The 17,686-nt window shown below is 37.1% G+C and overlaps 1 long non-coding RNA gene across 2 annotated transcripts in view; it reads right to left on the bottom strand.

The window, feature by feature from the left end:
- Positions 1-214: 214 nt before the first annotated feature.
- LOC138763256 (uncharacterized) overlaps positions 215-17,686 on the bottom strand; it is a 147,596-nt gene continuing 130,124 nt past the window's right edge. Inside the window, exons 5-6 of one of the 2 annotated variants that reach the window (XR_011357452.1) lie at positions 2,107-2,255; positions 215-403 (exon numbers count right to left, since the gene is read on the bottom strand). This is a non-coding gene — a long non-coding RNA (uncharacterized lncRNA). Of the gene's footprint in view, positions 404-693; positions 1,118-2,106; positions 2,256-17,686 lie in introns of those variants that run through there. The other variant, XR_011357454.1, reaches the window with a different exon arrangement.

Genomic DNA, 17,686 nt, shown 5'->3' with positions numbered 1-17,686 from the left:
AAATATTCAGTCAATATTCAAACAAAGTATAATTATTGAAATGTATCTGTTGAATTTTACTCAGTGACTAAATGCTTGTTTTCTTGTGTTAAAGCATCAAGGAACCTTTGAAACATAACCATGCTTTTCAGTGATGGGTATCAGTTTTTCCCCTCAGCAATTTATTCATGAGATGCTACGTTAACCTCTATTTTATGACATGCAAAGAAGCAAATTTTTAATACAGCATTAAGTCCATTTTAATATAAATTTTGTGGTAGTACATCAAAAGTTGTTTTCATCATGCCATTATTTGAATTAAATTTGAGTTCTGGCCTTGATTGTCATGGACAGATAGGATACTGCAGAATGATGGCTGATGGATTTACAGTCCATGGAAATCTACCTCTCATTCCTGTAATTTCTAACAAGACAATTGGCTTTTAGTATGTTGATATATATTTAAATTAATGTTCATTTGTACATATTTTAGATAATAAAGGTTAGGTGAAATCCAAATAATTATTTATTATGAAAGTAAAACAGTAAATCTGCACAATTACAGCTGTTGAAAAGGTATGAAAGATAAATATGGATCTTGCCAAATGATTAATTTACATGAAGATAGTTTTGTTAAATATATAAAGCAAAGGGTTATGGATTTAAATTTAGACCTACAGCATGGTTACAGGCCATTTTGGCCCATGAATCCATGCAGCCCAATTTACACTCAATTACCCTACACCCTGGTATGTTTCAAATGGCTGGAGGAAACTGGAGCCGCTTGTGGAAAACCCATACAGGCATGGGGAGAATGTAGAAATTCCTTATAGAAAGTGCGGGATTCAAACCCCAGTACCGATCGCTGGCATTGTAAAGGTGTTGCGCTAACTGCTATGCCAACCGTATCTGACAATGTGAACAACATATTCCAAGGTTATAAAAAGTATGTTTGCTGTTAGGGTCAACACATGTTTTAATTTAATGGTCCCTAATTCACTGTCTAAAACAGAGAAGCAAATAGCACTCCTTGTAATTTATCAATAAAAACTTGAAAAGAGGGTAAACAAATTGATGTCTTGCATCCAAACTCTGAGGCTGGCCTGGGCCCACCCATATCAGCTGAAATAAGTCAAATCTGAAAAAAAACAAAACCCAGAAAATTTTAAAATCTTATTAAAGAGCACAAATAAAATTCGGGCACTGGACTTGTTGAAGGTTACGTGAAGTTAAACACTACAAAAATTGGACCTGATATGATCTCTGTATTCAGATAAACAATATACAGTTTTATCTCTGACATCCATTCATGTGCTTCTCCAAATGCAAACCACTCCAACCATCGTTTAAGAGTTCATCCTCAGCTGTAAAAACTTCACGTATCTACAATTACTTGCAAGCTGTACATAAACATTAAGCATTCTTATTATTGGTGATTTTGAACATAACACATTGAAGTCTGTCACAATATATATAGGGATTAGATTTGTTAAAACGTTTTCTGCATTGCTAACTGTGCCCTGAGTTAATTTATAAATATAAAAATCACACCCATGATAATGTATTTGACTCAACTTCCCCTTGTCTTGTGGGTTACAAATTAAAAATGGCTCTGGTGTGGAAACAGAGGGCTGGAGAGGGGAGGGCTGGAGAGGGGGAGGGCTGGAGAGGGGGAGGGCTGGAGAGGGGAGGGCTGGAGAGGGGGAGGAATTAGAGGGGTGGAAAGAATGGACAGTAAAAAAAATTAGATGTGCAGAAATGGGAGGAACCAGTGGGGAGTAATTAGAGAGGTGGAATCAGGAAGGGTGGGAACAGTGGAGAGTACTTAGATGTCTGGAAATGAGGGGGGGAATGGTTTGGGGGTGGTAACAGATTTGTGGAATCTGAGTGGAAATGGGTGGGGGGGGGTGGTGCGTGGTGTAATGGCATCGGTTGGAGACGTGAAAATATGCTGTCCTGGTAGAATTAATTAAAACCAGAAAGGAAAAACATTTTTTTTTAAAATCGAGATACCAAGAGATGTTTTAAAACTCACTTATCATGGCTATGAAGAAATCAAAAGCTCAAACTGTGGTGGGGTGGGGGAACTATTAAAGAGGTTAGTATGCTTGAAGAAATGGGGCCTACCTCATTGATCAATCCTGCTGACATGCTGCTTCCTCTTCCTCTGAGTATGACCCGACTGATGACAGTGAAGGTGAATATTAGACCAGTGCCACTTCCTCAGCGAGCCGACAAAGATGGCGTTGGAGTACGGAAGAAACTTTATGAATGTTCTATTTTAATCAGGTGTTTATGATCAAGATAAAGAAAGAATATTAAGATTGGCAGTTCAGAATGTTAGAAAACAACAAGGTCCTTTTTAATGATTGGAAATAATAGAGTATTTTTAATGCATATTTGAGTACGTCTATTGTTAAGAGAAGGAAAGAATTCAATCCGGCAAAAACTGTTTTATGGAATAAGGGCGATAAATGTGCCTTTTGAAACCCAACTGCACTTAAAGATTTTTTTGGAGAGTACCATTCATGGCTTTTTTACTGATGAAGATGAACCATTAGATTTGGCTAATTCATTGCTTAATAATAAACAAGATGCTGCTCAAAGTTATTCTTTTCAACAACCTAAATTGAGTCAAGATAAAATAATAGATGGATCTCAGATGTTGGAGCATCGAGAATTGATTGAGATTGATGATAATCAAATAATCAGGATCTCAAAGAATCTTATCATGCTTGATGGGAAATATGATTTTTATATTCTGTCCGGGTTAGGCAGACTTTTTTGCCTTCTCCTTCCACAGCCACATGCCACTTAGTGGTGAAGGCAGCTTCCTGTATAATAGAGGGGAGTTGTACTTTTTTTTTAAATCAGTACTTTTTTGGGGGGATAATTTTTGTTATTTTTTTCTTTTAGGGTTTTGTTTTAGGAAATGTTATTTATTTTTTTAGAAACTGCTGTGGAGCTTGAATCTGCTGGGACAAGCAGTGAGAGTTATTTATTCTTAGATTTACAATATGGCAGTAAATAATTTAAATTTTGTAACTGGCTCAATAACCCAAACAAGAGGAAGAAGATTTTAGCTTTATTAAGAAATTAAAAGTTGATATTGCTTTTGTAAAAAAAGACTAATTTAATTTAAAAAGAACATGAAAATTAAAGAGAATGGGTAGATCAAGTTATAGCTTCATCTTTTAATTCCAAGGCAAAATAATTAATAAGAAGTTACCATTCAAATTACAATTTACTGTCATAGATTCTTCAGGGAAGTTTGTTTTAGTAAATTGTTAAATTTATTCAGAATTCTGGGCACATGAAAATGATGAGAAATTTATTCAGGATTCTTTGCTTTATCTTGCAGAAGCATATGATAATGTGATAGTTGGCTGTGGTTTTAATTGTGTGCCTGTCCCGCATCGGACTTGTCAGCCACAAATGAGCCTGCAGCTGACGTGGACATTTACCCCCTCCATAAATCTTCGTCCGCGAAGCCAAGCCAAAGTAAAGTAAGATCCATTATTGGATAAATCGCAAAAATCAATAACTAGAACAAAAACAAGTTTAACTTTGATGAAAGATTTGAATTTAGTTGATATTTTGGGAAAAATTAAATCTGAAGGAAAAGGATTATTAATTTTATTCTTTTAGGTTTGATTCTTATTCTAGAATATATTTTTTTCTTAATTTCATCTCAATCACAAGGATGAGTTATGCATGTAGAATACAAGGTTAGGATTTTATCAGATCATTCACCTCTATTGATTTCATGTTTAGGTTCTGAAAAAAAATATATAATTCAACTTATAGATGGAGGTTTAATTCTTCATTGTAAAGAAATTTTGATTTTTAAAAATTGTACAAGAAATCAAATTCAGGAATATTTAGATATTAATACTGATTCAGTTAATAATACATTTATTTTATGGGATGCTTTAAAAGCTTATCAGAGAGGTGAAATATAAATTATTCTACTAAAATTAAGAAAGATTATCTTAAAGTAGATAAATTGGAAAAAAAAATAGAATTTAGAGAAAAATTTGCAGAAAGACCCATCTGAAAGGAAAAAAGACAGATTTAATAAATAAGAGAATGTATTATAATTTGATATAGTTTTCTAGAACAGAAATTAATTGAGAGAACTAGTCAGAAATCTGAATTGGGGGAGAGAGCTCATAAGCTTGGCAATTGATGATGGAACAGACTTCAAGAACTATTAATGCTATTAAAATCAATTCCAAAAATTACTTAAAACTCAAGAAATAAATGATTCATTTAGAGATTTTATATACATCTAAATCTAATGATGATGAGGTTAAGATTAATAGTTTTTTTTATCTGAAGTTCACCTTTCTTCTCTAAATTGCCAAATTCATGAAGATTTAGATCCCCCATTTATGGTTAAAGAAGTTATTAATGTCCTTAATACTATGCAAAATGGAGAGTCTCCAAGTGAAGGTAGTTTTCCACCTGAAATTTATATGAATGGAACTGCTTTGGAAAGAACTTCAAAAGGAGGTGCAAATGGGAAATAAAATCCAGACACAAAGATAGTGATAAGATCTTTCAAAGATTGGATTTGGAGCCCTGTAAGAAATAATTTGTTTTTTACAAGCAGAGAGAGGGAAAAAAAAACAGAGAGAGAGAGAGAGAGAGAGAGAGAGAGAGAGAGAGAGAGAGAGAGAGAGAGAGAGGTCAGATTTACAGTGGTAGTTGAGGTTGCAAAATAGCAAGCTGGCAAGCTTGTTGAATATCCCTATTTTGAAGATGGGTTGTGAGTTCTGAGTTCAGCCTGTTCAAAATCATTGTGGTCCATACAAAAGGAAATGGCTGGCTATAGCGTTTCTCCTGAAATGAGGGAAACAAGAGGAATTCTGTGATCACCACAGACCTGGAAGAAGAGGTTATCATTTGGAAAACCCATGATGGGCAAGTTCTTTGGCAAGACACTAAAGTGACTGATAGGAGGAAATAAGTTTGTTTGTGTTCAATGAGCAACAAATTTCTCTCTGAAGCCAACAAGAATCTTCCTAAGTGGTAACCATTTATCTTTAAACACCAGAACCTGGTGAAAATTCATAAATGTTCACAGTATAAGAATTGTCTGATACTGGTGAACTTGTAGGAGTGAGAAGTAAATGATTGGACTATTAAAGCAAAGAACTTTCCTGAACATATACACATTACATACACATGTGCTTAAAATTATAAGGGGGTTAAGTTAATAGTAATAAGTTTAAGATTGATCCTGTTTATATGTTTAAAGAAAATTAAAAGCAACTTTTGTTTAAGTAACCATTGTTTTGTGAATTTTTGTTGCTGCTGGATTTTGGAGTCTTCTGAGCTCATAACAGGCTGAATCTTATGGACCAATCTCATTATTAAATGTTGATTATAAAATTGTTGCTAAAGATTTAGTGAATAGGTAGATTAAATACTTACTGAATTTAATTAATTCAGATCAACTAGTTATGTTAAAAATTATATTCTGCAGATAATCTTCTTTGGCTTGGCTTCGCGGACGAAGATTTATGGAGGGGGTAAAAGTCCACGTCAGCTGCAGGCTCGTTTCTGGCTGACAAGTCCGATGCGGGACAGGCAGACACGGTTGCAGCGGCTGCAGGGAAAAATTGGTTGGTTGGGGTTGGGTGTTGGGTTTTTCCTCCTTTGCCTTTTGTCAGTGAGGTGGGCTCTGCAGTCTTCTTCAAAGGAGATTGCTGCCCGCCAAACTGTGAGGCGCCAAGATGCACAGTTTGAGGCGATATCAGCCCACTGGCGGTGGTCAATGTGGCAGGCACCAAGAGATTTCTTTAGGCAGTCCTTGTACCTTTTCTTTGGTGCACCTCTGTCACGGTGGCCAGTGGAGAGCTCGCCATATAACACGATCTTGGGAAGGCGATGGTCCTCCATTCTGGAGACGTGACCCATCCAGCGCAGCTGGATCTTCAGCAGTGTGGACTCGATGCTGTCGACCTCTGCCATCTCGAGTACTTCGACGTTAGGGATGAAAGCGCTCCAATGGATGTTGAGGATGGAGCAGAGACAACGCTGGTGGAAGTGTTCTAGGAGCCGTAGGTGATGCCGGTAGAGGACCCATGATTCGGAGCCGAACAGGAGTGTGGGTATGACAACGGCTCTGTATACGCTTATCTTTGTGAGGTTTTTCAGTTGGTTGTTTTTCCAGACTCTTTTGTGTAGTCTTCCAAAGGCACTATTTGCCTTGGCGAGTCTGTTGTCTATCTCATTGTCGATCCTTGCATCTGATGAAATGGTGCAGCCGAGATAGGTAAACTGGTTGACCGTTTTGAGTTTTGTGTGCCCGATGGAGATGTGGGGGGGCTGGTAGTCATGGTGGGGAGCTGGCTGATGGAGGACCTCAGTTTTCTTCAGGCTGACTTCCAGGCCAAACATTTTGGCAGTTTCCGCAAAGCAGGACGTCAAGCGCTGAAGAGCTGGCTCTGAATGGGCAACTAAAGCGGCATCGTCTGCAAAGAGTAGTTCACGGACAAGTTTCTCTTGTGTCTTGGTGTGAGCTTGCAGGCGCCTCAGATTGAAGAAACTGCCATCCGTGCGGTACCGGATGTAAACAGCGTCTTCATTGTTGGGGTCTATCATGGCTTGGTTCAGCATCATGCTGAAGAAGATTGAAAAGAGGGTTGGTGCGAGAACACAGCCTTGCCTCACGCCATTGTTAATGGAGAAGGATTCAGAGAGCTCATTGCTGTATCTGACCCGACCTTGTTGGTTTTCGTGCAGTTGGATAATCATGTTGAGGAACTTTGGGGGACATCCGATGCGCTCTAGTATTTGCCAAAGCCCTTTCCTGCTCACTGTGTTGAAGGCTTTGGTGAGGTCAACAAAGGTGATGTAGAGTCCTTTGTTTTGTTCTCTGCACTTTTCTTGGAGCTGTCTGAGGGCAAAGACCATGTCAGTAGTTCCTCTGTTTGCGCGAAAGCCGCACTGTGATTCTGGGAGAATATTCTCGGCGACACTAGGTATTATTCTATTTGGTAGAATCCTAGCGAAGATTTTGCCTGCAATGGAGAGCAACGTGATTCCCCTGTAGTTTGAGCAGTCTGATTTCTCGCCTTTGTTTTTGTACAGGCTAATGATGATAATATTGCTAAATGAATTAGCTATATACATATTTCAGAAATCTGATTTAACAATGGTTTTATCTTTAGATGCTAAAAAGACATTTGATAGATTAGAATGGAGTTATTTATTTAAGGTGTTAGAAAAATTTGGATTTGGATCAGAGTTTATTAGTTGGATTAAAACCTTATGAAAATCCTTCTGCTAAAGTGGTGGCAAATGGACAACTATCTTCTGTTTTTTTATTAATTAGATCAACTGGACAAAGATCTCCTTTGTCTACAGCTTTATTTGTTTTAGCTATTGAAACTTTAGCACAATTAATAAGAGAATATATTAATATTAAAAGAATAAAAGTCAATAGTGATGAATTTAAGATTAATTTATTTGCTGATGATGTTTTGATTTATATAACAAATCCTGAAAATGCCTTGTGTTCATTGTATATGATATTAAAGGAATATGGTGAAATATCAGATTATAAAATTAATTGAGATAAAAGTGAAATTACGCCTTTGGTTGAGGGGTATTATAGCAAATTGTCGGACTCTGGCTTTACCTTACTCTTAATTTAGTCTATGTGTAGTCTGAGTCCAGCGTGTTCTTTGAATGAAGTGATAGGAGAAGGTATTCGGTTCAACAGTCAATTTATTACACAGCACAAGAATAAAACTTAACAGAGCTCTGGGTCACTCATTAGTTCATAGGTCACCTGCACAGTGAGCTACTCCCCAAGACTGACCCCTATTGTCCAGTTGGTTCAGTTTATATAGGTCAACCTTATCATACAGAACAAAAGTTGGCTTCCTTTGCTAGATTTCATTATCATACAGAACAAAAGTTGTCTTCCTTTGCTAGATCTTTTTGCATAAGGGTTATCACAAGTCATCTCCTGTTTTGCAGATATCTGGGGTGTAGCACTCCCATCTTAATCCTCCAGGCCAGACTATCCCGTTGTGTTGATCAGAAATTAATTCATCCCCAGATATTTCTAATCACCATTCTGTTCTTGTCTGGCCAATTTCTGCTGTTCTCTTTAACACCTCCTCATGCCTTAATCTTCCTCCTAGACTGGTTTTCCATTCCCTTTGCCACACTCCTGTTCGGCTCCGAATCATGGGTCCTCTACCGGCACCACCTACGGCTCCTAGAACGCTTCCACCAGCGTTGTCTCCGCTCCATCCTCAACATCCATTGGAGCGCTTACATCCCTAACGTCGAAGTACTCGAGATGGCAGAGGTCGACAGCATCGAGTCCACGCTGCTGAAGATCCAGCTGCGCTGGATGGGTCATGTCTCCAGAATGGAGGACCATCGCCTTCCCAAGATCGTGTTATATGGCGAGCTCTCCACTGGCCACCGTGACAGAGGTGCACCAAAGAAAAGGTACAAGGACTGCCTAAAGAAATCTCTTGGTGCCTGCCACATTGACCACCGCCAGTGGGCTGATATCGCCTCAAACCGTGCATCTTGGCGCCTCACAGTTTGGCGGGCAGCAACCTCCTTTGAAGAAGACCGCAGAGCCTACCTCACTGACAAAAGGCAAAGGAGGAAAAACCCAACACCCAACCCCAACCAACCAATTTTCCCTTGCAACCGCTGCAATCGTGTCTGCCTGTCCCGCATCGGACTTGTCAGCCACAAACGAGCCTGCAGCTGACGTGGACTTTTTACCCCCTCCATAAATCTTCGTCCGCGAAGCCAAGCCAAAGAAGAAAACATATTGTCTAATTTAGGTGGTTAGATAATGGAATTAAATATTTAAGTATTAAAATTAATTTTAAAAATTTGAATAATTTGTATAACTTGAATTATTTATCATTTTTATTTAATAAAATTAGAGGATTTTAATAGATGGAATGATTTACCTGTAACAGGTAGAGCGAATGGTATTAAAATGAATATTTTTTCCAAGAATTCAATATCTTTTTCAATCTATTCTTTGTATTATACCTCAAAATATATTTAAGGATTTAAATTCTATAATTAGGAAATTTAATTGGAAATGGAAAATGGTAAGTATATGTTTGGAGAAATTAACTTGAAAATTTGGACAAGAAGGTTTACACCTTCCACATTTTCAAAATTATTATAAAGCTGCTCAATTGAAATTTTTTAATGGAATGTTTGATTTAGATAAATCTTTAATGAGGGCTAAGATAGAAATAAGTAAAATGGATGAAAAATCTACACAAGAATTTATTTATAAATGGAACACAAAATTATTAGTTGGTAATAAGGACCCACCTATATTGAAATATTTAATTGAATTATGGAATAAAATAGATTGAGATAGGTGGGAAAAGCATGATTTCACATAAAACAACTATATCAAAACAAATTATTTCCTTTTACTGTCAATAAATAATTTTAAATGATATGGAATCAAATGGGGATTAAAACAATAGAAGACTGTTTTGAAGCTGGTTATTTTATTTTCAATGAATGAAAGAAAAATATAATGTTCCAAATAATTCCTTTTTTTGTTATTATCAAGCTAAAATCTTTTTTAATTGATAAATTAAGTCAAAGTTTAAGGTTTCCTAGATAGTCTGAAATAGAAATGTTGGCTACTAAAGAAGGTACAAATAAATTTATTTCAGAAATGTACTTTAAAGGAAAATATCAAAATCAGATATTCATAAATCAAAATTAAGGTGGGAAATTGATTTAGATAGAACATTAGATCAAAATGATTGGAGTATGTTAAGTAAAGATAATATGACTAAAATTATTAATATAAATATAGATTCATACAATATAATTTTTGCATCAATTATATTTAATGACTCAAAAATTAAAAAAGATTTACTCTCTTCAGAGTTATGTTTTAGATGTGATAAAGAGATTTTTTTTCATTCGACTTGGCAGTGTAATGTTGAGCCCAGAGGACCCCAAAACCCAGCAGCAATAGATATTCACCAAGATAAATAGTTAAAAACAAAAGTTGTTTTTAATTATCTTTAAACATGAAAACAAGAATCACACTTTAACTTATCACTTTTTTATTAATTAACCTAATTCTATGCCCCCTCTCCCCCTCTCTCTCCTTCCCCCCACCTTGAAAAACCACACGACCCTCTTAGAACAGCAAATTTCCCTCCAGACAATCTGCAGCTCCAGCAAGTTCTTTCATCTGTTGCCTTTTTGTAAACAACAATCCATTAGCGAAGTCTCTTGGGCACTCTCCAAAGCTTTTGCATAGGCTGTTGGCCCTGACATGTCCAGCATGAGCAGAGCTCCAGTATTTTAAATAAGATCTGTTTTAAAGTGTTTGTATGTGACCGAGACTAAAACTCCTGCCTCAATTTATCTAAAAAAAACATATCTATATTCTGTCACAGTACTAATGTTATGTCATTTTGGATACAAATTAAAGTATTTTTGGAGAAAATATTAAAGGTAAAACTTCCATTGGAACCATGCTATTTTTGTTGGGAAATATGTTTACTTTAAAATTAAGATTAACTTTGTATCAAATAGCTTTAGCTGTTTAAAGAAAATATTTGGGAATGCAAAGATGACATATTGAAATGAGATCTTGTATTCCTCTTGGGGAAAAAAATAACGTAGTTTGCGTGATAAATATCACTAATTTGAAAATAAAAATATGGAGCCCATATCTACAGCATGTTGGTTTGAAAAATTAAGCTCTCAATAGCTTGTCCTGGTGGTGTTTCATTGACTATCTCTAGCCTTAACATCACTTCCCTGACCTCACCCCATCTCATTTAATTCCCTTATCTAAAAATCGATTGACAACTTATGTATTAAGAAATCTAAAAAATATTTTTAACTTTACAGAACATAGGAATAAAAATAATCCAATTACAATCCATGCATGTCTACTGATTTGATTGGATCATGACTGATCTGTACCTTGACTTCCATTTAAGTATCCTGGATCTTTATTCTTTTAAATCAGCCTAAAAATAAATTATCTCAGTTTAGACATTGTTCACTGATCCAACTTCAATATCTTTATTGGGGCAAAGATTTTTGATAAACCATCCTTTGCGTAAAAAATCTGGTTCCTAATACTAATTGGAACCATAGAACATGACCTCACAGAAAACAGGCCCTTCAGCCCTTCTAGTCTGTGCCTTCTGCCTAGTCCCACTAACCTACACACAGTCCATAGCCCTCCATTCCCCTTCCATCCACGTACATGTCCAAATTTTGTTTAAATGTTAAAATTGAGCCTTCAGCTGGCAGCTCATTCCACACTCCCACTACATACTGTGAGAAGAGGTTCCCCAATGTTCCCAAAGGGTTAGCTCTAATTTTAAGTTTAAAAGTGCTGGAGAAACTCAGCAGGTCATTCAGCATCTAAAGGAGGTAAAGGGTAACCAACCTTTTGGGCCTGAGTCCTTCGTCAAGGTATGAGCTAAAAGTGGGCAGATGCCCCTACCTTTTAATTTGGGCACCTGTCTGTTTTTTGCTTAATCCTTGACAAAGGGCTCAGTCCTGGGAAGTTGAATACCACTTAGTTCCTATAGCTGTTACGTGACCTGCTGAGTTTCCCCAGCATTTTTTGCTTCTCACACTACAATCTCCACATCTGCTGACTTTCCTGTTTAATTATAATTTTAAGGTTGTGTCCCTACCTTCTATTGAGACAAAGCATCAGCATCCATCTATGAATATACCTTTTAAAAAATAATAATAATTGAATGAAAAAGGTTGTATTGTAAGCATGGGTTATTTTCGTAAATTGGTAGTAACTAATTTTTTAATTCTGCCTGAAGAAAAGAACAAGTGACCAAGCTGATAACTGATCCTTTGACTTTGTAGTGCACTCAAATGAATTGAAACATTAAACAATGTTGTGATGTGGGTTTTTATTTCATGAAAAGAGCCTTCAAATGTTCTGAAGGGAAAATTAATTTAGAATTCAGGATTTATAATAGAATTATATGCGGAGGTCTGGCATTTCATGGCAAGATAAGTGTGTTATCTCTTGCACCGGCTTAAACTAGAATTAACAGTTTGAAAATTGCCTCACCATCCTTTATCATCGGTGCTCAAGATAAAACTCTTATCTCAAAACAAAATGCTCGTTCTCAGGATATGTTTGGATGATGTATAAAATATTCTCTCCACATTCTGTCCATCATTGAGCAATCACTGTTACACTTCAAGTTTCAGAAAAGGGGTTCAGCACGTTGTGAGCAAATGGAAGAATAAAAATAATCAGTAGGTTTCTGAGAAGAATCAATCACGCTGATTGGTCTGATTGCATCCTCCGTTACACTTTTTGGGTTTTGTTTTTTTTCCTCTCAAATGATAATATCTGAAATGCATCATTAAAATGCAAAGTTGTAGCATCTAACAAAAGGAAACATTTATTTACAGCAGTATTCCGATAACTTAATATAAGTCGTGGTGAATTTTAATTACAGAAATAAATTATTTATTGTTTTTCAGAATAATCCTCCTGCTTTAACTGAATTAACTTTAATAAGCCTGCGACATTTCACTTTAAAAAATGATTTCAGATGGTATGTTGCTGCTCTGTATAAAGAAAGAATTGCAATTATAGTGTCTTGACAACTGACAGGCAGAAAAAACTTCTCCTCAGGCTATAGTTACAATGGTGTTTGGGTTCTAGTTTAAATAGCTAATGGCAACCAAGTAATTAACATTAACAATACATGAAGGAGCTAACTAAACCAGTTTAATAGAGGTGTTGAATGATGGAATGCACAATTAATATTTCAGAAATTTTGTTTTATATAGTTTATCAATTTTTCCATGAGAATCACACTTCTTTAAGAAATATAAATTTTCCATTCACCCATTTCACCAGAATGCATTTCAATTCTCTACATATTGATAGTGATGAACATTTGTGTGAGAAAAATTTTGCATAACTATTCAGCACTTAATTTGTAAAACTAGTCACATCGCACTACGTTCTTCAATGCCACATGAGGGAAAGTCTTTGTTTTGTTTGACAGTGGTTTCCAGAACAAATCTCATTACTGAAGAAAGTTGGCCCATACTTCCCATGTGGAGAGTCACTACCCACGGTGGAAGAGGACATTAATTCATAGTACAATAATCTTTCAGAGTGCTGTTAGTGGAAATTAGGTTATTTTGTTCTTTAGTGTGGCTTGCTGTGAACTGCATTATTTAAATTCTCCTTCCGTACAGGGCTCAGAATAGTTCTGGGAACTAGGCATGGACTGGTCCTCTTTAATTACATACTGGGTCTCTTGTACACCCACTTTACCTCCTCCCTATTCCATCATCACTTTCCCAACAAGCTAAAATTTAGATGCAGTCACCCACAAACAAGCCCCATTGCCTCCTACTAGCCATCCTCCACCCTAGCTTCTCATCCTGATGGTTAATACTAGGCCAGTCGAAGGCTTCTAACTGACAACAACTTCATATCCATCTGGTCCAACTAGCATTTACTGCTCATAACTAATTTTTAAAAATATTTTATTTATATTTTTTAAAAAACCAAACATGCAATCAACAAGAAAAGAAATTCAAGTACAGAAGAGAACTAGTGATCTATGATACATGATAATTATCATCCCTCATCCCACCTATCCCCCACTCTCCAAAGAAAGGAAAAGAGAGAATTAGTTTAAAAAAAATCCCAAGGACAAAGGAAAGTGAAAGAAAAGAGAAAGTAAGAGGAATTGTCGGGGATCCGTCATCTACTCCATATAACTAATTCTTGTCTTGACCCTCTTTCTAAATAACATTCCGGAACCAGACCCAGTCTGAACCCTATATTTCCTTGCTTTATTTCTCATGTAGCACCCAAGGAAAGGATCTTTCCTTTTCTGAGATTCAGTAGTGCCAATTCTTGGTCTATGGACTTTAGTACATTTGAAACGGAGAGCCTATAGCCAAAAAAATGCTAGTTGCTGATTGCACTAATTGTAACATGCATTTGTGGTTGCTAATAAATTTCTAGGTGACCACTTTTCAAAATTTTCATTCTTGCAGACTAAAATTTTAATTTTAAAAAATTAGACATACAGCACGGTAACAGGCTATTTTGACCCATGAGTCCATCCCTCCCAATTTACACCCAATTAATCAAATGGTGGGAGGAAACTGAGCTCCTGGAGAAAACCCACGCAGATAGACAGTGTGGGATTTGAACTGCAGCTAACTGGGGCTACAAAGACATTGCACTAACCGCTATACCACCTGCTATGTGGTTGCCTATGTATGTAATATATCTAAATTGTACGTGATATCTCTTAATTTGCAGATGATCCTAAGATGGATGGCAGATTGGTCTATGAGGAAGATTTCAAGAAGCTGTAGAGTGACTTGGAGTGATTTGGAGAATGGGCAAATGTATAGCAGATAGATTTAGATTTTAGATTTGTTGTCCGAGTACATACATGACATCACATACAATCCTGAGATTTTTCCTGCACAGGAGGCAAAATTACCACATGGTAGTGCAAAAAAAATCTGTACACAATGTGCACATGTAAGCAAATAGAGAACTTTAAACATAATAAATAAAAAAATGCTGCAATATGGAGAGAAAAAAAAAAAAATAAAATGCACAAGAGACTCTTAAATGAGTCCCTGAGTTTATTGTTGAGGAGTCGGATGGTAAAGGGGTAGCAGCTGTCCCTGAACCTGGTGGCATGAGTCTTGTGGCACCTAGACCTCTTTCAGAAAGAACAGGGCATGAATTGAGTAGTGTGGATCCTTGGTAAATGCTGCTACTCTCTGACAGATGTTTTCAATAGTGGGGAGGGTTTTGCTTGTGATGTCCTGGGCTGTGACCACTTCCTTTTGGTAGGGGTATACCAGACAGGGGTATACCCGACAGTGATGCAGCTGGTCAGCACACTTTCCACCACACATCTGTAGAAATTTGCCAGGGTTTCTGATGTCGTTCCAAACCTGCGCCAACTCCTGGGAAAGTAGAGGCACTGACGTGCTTTTTCACAATCCCAGCATTGTATGTTGCTCTAGTTTTCCAACATCACATCCCATTAGAGTAATGGGGGGGGGGGGTTCAGGAAAGATAATCCGAGATAGTGTCTCTCAAGAACTTAAATTTGCTCACCCTCTCCACCTCTGATGATCTTATGAATACTGTTTTCCCTTCCTGAAGTCAATAATCAACTCCTTTGTTTTGATGACATTGAGTCCAAGGTTGTTATTGGTGCCACCATTCAGTCAAGTTTTCAATCTCTCTTCTGTATGTTAACTCTTTGCCCATTTTTATACAACCCACTATCGTGGTATCATTAATGAACTTGTAGATGGTGCTGCTGACATTGCAAGCCACACTCTCTAAGGTGTAAGGTGAGAAGAGCAGGGAGCTCTAGTGCTCTGGTACTGATAGAGATTGTGGACTGGAAGTGAGGAAATCCAGGATCAAATTACACAGTGGAGTGTTGAATCCCAGGTCTTGGAGTTTGCTGATCAGTTTTAAGGGGATGCAGTATCTAGGCTATCCACATTGATGGAAACAATGGGAAGGCAGATTATTATGAATGGTAAAAATTAGGAAAAGAGGTGAAATAAGATCTTAGTGTCGTAGTGCATCAGTCATTGAAGATTAGACTGTAGGTGGTGAAGAAAACAGATGGCCCATTAGCCTTTATAGTGAGAGATCTTGAATATAGAAGCAGGGATGTCTTAATTCAGCTGTGTAGAGGGCATGGTGAAGCCACATGTTGAGTGCTGTGTACATCTGAGGAGGGACATTCTTGATTTTTGAGGGGATGCAGCGAAAGTTCACCGGAATTGTTCCTGGTATGTGAAAGATTGGATAAATTAGGGGTTACACTCTTTGGAATTTGGAAGTATTCGAGGGAATCTCATTGAGGCATAAAAATCTAACAGGTTAGATGCAGGATAAATGTTCCTAACATTGGGGAAGTCGGGAACCAAGGGTCTCAGTCTGAGGAGGAGATAAACCATTTAAGATTGAGATGAGGGGAAAACTTTCACTCAGAGTTGTGAACTTGTGGAACTCGCCACCCGAAACACTGGCTGTCTATTGCCATCCATGGATGCTGCCTGACTGACTGACTTTCTCCAGCATTGTATGTTGCTCTAGTTTTCCAACATCACACCTCCAAGTCTCTCTTGTTCTCTTGTTTACCTCTATTTGGCTGCTCCTTTGCCAATCCTAAAGATGTTTTTCTCCTCTCTTCAACCAGAGTTCTGAGGCAACCTCTCTCGCTACTCTTCTCTAACATCCCTGCTACTCTCCAGTTCTTCTCTCATTATTTCCACTTTCACTCTCTCCCATCCACCTTCTCCCCCTCACCTACATGCCATCTTCCAGCTTGTGTTTTATTTTGACCTACCCTCTTGCTTTTCAGTCCTGATGAAGGATTTTGGCCTGAAAAGTTGACTATTACCTTTCACGGATGCTGCTCTAGTTTCTAATCTGTCCATATGAGATGCTGCCCAATAAGATAGGCAACATCATAAAGGACCCCTATTACCCTGCTCTCAACCTCTTCACACTACTACTTTCAGGTAGAAGGTTTTGAAGCCTGAAGTACAAGAAAAGTTTTATTTTCCAGTATCTATCGGACTCTGTAACTCCCCTTACTCTTAATTATAAACTACTCCAGTACCACAACGGACCTGTCTGTTGTAACACCACTTCTCTTTAGCACTACTGTAACTGTCAATGTTTATTATTTGTCTTTAATTTTTTTAAAATTTAAATTTAAATTAAATGCTACTCTTTAACAGTCTCTTCTGTCCCAATAGCCCATGCTGTCCAACTACGCCAATTAACGTACAACCCATATGTTTTGAAGAGTGAGATGAAACCAGAGCACCCGGAAGAAATCCATACAGACAAGGGGAGAATGTGCAAACTCCTTAAATTTAGCTCTGGTTTTGAATCCAGGTGGCTAGTCTTGTAATAGGACTAGCTATGCTAACCATAATGGGTTGATTCAGCTGATGCTATTGAAGTTGTTGTAAAGTTAAAGATTCCTTTATTTTCACGTAATACTACATGCATACATGATTTTTTTTAAACTTTGTCTACTGTAAGGAAGTCAATGAGTTGCCACTTTGTCCAGTGCCCCTCACAGAAATTAGAAAAAAAAAACTAAAGATAATGAAATGTTTTCAACAGAAAGGAGTTTTTGAGAACTTCACACAAAGAAGTGACCTTGTGACTAGTAAAACTGGATCAAATTGCTCCTTTATAGTTTCCTTTAATCTTGGAATACATTAAAGCTTCACAGAATAAAACATACATACAAATGTTTCTGAAATAAACACAGTAGCCCAAATTTTTACCAATTTCAGGTGAGCTCTTAGGGGATTTGGGAGTACTTAAAATTAACAGCAATAAACTACATCCTGAAATGTATTTTTTTCTGTAAATTTTACTGCTATTAATCCTCTGTCAGGGTAGATGGGTAGCAATAGAACTCCATATGTGGCAAGGGGGAAATAAGAAGAAATTAAGTGGCAAAAATGCAGTAGCAGAAACCTCTGGGGCTATGTTCACAGAAACCACTGACATTGGCAGGACGAGTTGAGTAACCTTTTTAAAAAAAAAATATGTAACACATTTGATTTGTATGTATTTATAACAATAAAATGAAGAAGCAAGGGTGCTATAAATCTCTGGTCAGCC

Source organism: Narcine bancroftii, chromosome 5, assembly GCF_036971445.1.
Source record: "Narcine bancroftii isolate sNarBan1 chromosome 5, sNarBan1.hap1, whole genome shotgun sequence".
Classification (NCBI taxonomy): domain Eukaryota; kingdom Metazoa; phylum Chordata; class Chondrichthyes; order Torpediniformes; family Narcinidae; genus Narcine; species Narcine bancroftii.
The sequence above is the reverse complement of the archived record's forward strand: the minus strand, read 5'-3'. Positions and strand labels throughout refer to the sequence as shown.